This window comes from Chlorocebus sabaeus, chromosome 22 (assembly GCF_047675955.1).
Source record: "Chlorocebus sabaeus isolate Y175 chromosome 22, mChlSab1.0.hap1, whole genome shotgun sequence".
NCBI classification, from domain to species: Eukaryota; Metazoa; Chordata; class Mammalia; order Primates; family Cercopithecidae; genus Chlorocebus; species Chlorocebus sabaeus.
In genome coordinates, this window is record NC_132925.1 from 91736268 (window position 1) to 91737912 (window position 1645).

The 1645-nt window shown below is 49.7% G+C and overlaps 1 pseudogene; it reads left to right on the top strand.

The window, feature by feature from the left end:
- The first annotated feature begins 289 nt into the window (after positions 1-289).
- On the top strand, positions 290-1232 carry LOC119625692 (large ribosomal subunit protein uL22-like; annotated as a pseudogene).
- The last annotated feature ends 413 nt before the right edge of the window (positions 1233-1645 follow it).

Sequence of the window (1645 nt, forward strand, 5' to 3'; positions counted from 1 at the left end):
TGTAGTTTTAGTAGAGACGGGGTTTCACCGTGTTAGCCAGGATGGTCTCGATCTTCTGACCTCGTGATCCGCCCGTCTCGGCCTCCCAAAGTGCTGGGATTACAGGCTTGAGCCACCGCGCCCGGCCGTAACTATTTCTTTTCATGGCTTGGTTGTGAATTTCTTGGATCTCCCTCTGTGACCTTGGGCAAGTTGTGTAGCTCCTCTGAGCCTTCAGTTCCTTATCTGTTTAAGGAGAACAAATTCCAACCTCATTGTGAGAACTCAAGGGGCGATGTATGTAAAACTTTCAATTCGAAGTTCTCATGAGTTCTCCCAGAAGCCACCACTCCTCCTCTTTCCTCAAGCAGCCTGAGGTAATCTGTGAAAATGGTTCGCTATTCACTTGACCCAGAGAACCCCACAAAATCATGCAAATCAAGAGGTTCCAATCTTCGTGTTCACTTTTTTTTTTTTTTTTTTTTTTGAGACGGAGTCTCGCTCTGTCGCCCAGGCTGGAGTGCAGTGGCCGGATCTCAGCTCACTGCAAGCTCTGCCTCCCGGGTCTACGCCATTCTCCTGCCTCAGCCTCCCCAATAGCTGGGACTACAGGTGCCCGCCACCTCGCCCGGCTAGTTTTTTGTATTTTTTTAGTAGAGACGGGGTTTCACCGTGTTAGCCAGGCTAGTCTCGATCTCCTGACCTCGTGATCTGCCCGTCTCGGCCTCCCAAAGTGCTGGGATTACAGGCTTGAGCCACCGCACCCGGCCTATGTTCACTTTAAGAACACTCGTGAAACTGCCCAGGCCATCACGGGTATGTATATATGAAAATCCACGGAGTATCATTCCGACGTTACAATGGTGGGGTTGGCAGGTGCGCCCAGGCCAAGCAGTGGGGCTGGACACAAGGTCAGTGGCCCAAAAAGAGTGCTGAATTTTTGCTGCACATGCTTAAAAATGCAGGGAGTAATGCTGAACTTAAGGGTTTCCATGTAGATTCTCTGGTCATTGAAGATATCCAAGTGAACAAGGCACCTAAGATGCGCTACCGGACCTACAGAGCTCGTGGTCAGATTAACCCACACATTAGCTCTCCCTGCCACATCGAGATGGTCCTTACTGAAAAGGAACAGATTGTTCCTAAACCAGAAGAGGAGGTTGCCCAGAAGAAAAAGATATCCCAGAAGAAACTGAAGAAACAAAAACTTATGGCACAGGAGTAAATTCAGCATTAAAATAAATGCAATTAAAGGCGGGGGGGGACTTTGAATCCCTAGAACTCAATAAGACTGAGAGAAAGGGAAGGTGTAGAGGTAAGCTGGGTGCCTGGTGCTCAGACCCCGGGCTGGGGGCTTCCACAAGGCAGTCTGTTGTTCTTTATCACAACCCAGGGAAGTGGGAACTGTCACTCCTTCACAAGCCCACCCTTAAGGTTCAGAGGCCTTTACCTGTCAGTAGAGCTCTTTCATGTCCCAGCCAGGAGCTGGAGCTGGACACTGCAGTGACACCCTTGACAGAGGAGGAAGGAGGTAAGACAGGCAGACAGATAGAACAGAGGAGGGTCTCCAAGATCAAAAAGACACCGCGAGTCAAGGGGTAAATGAACATTTGAGAGAGGACCTAGAAGGCCAGTTGCAAGAAGACCGGATTAAGGAAGTCTTGAG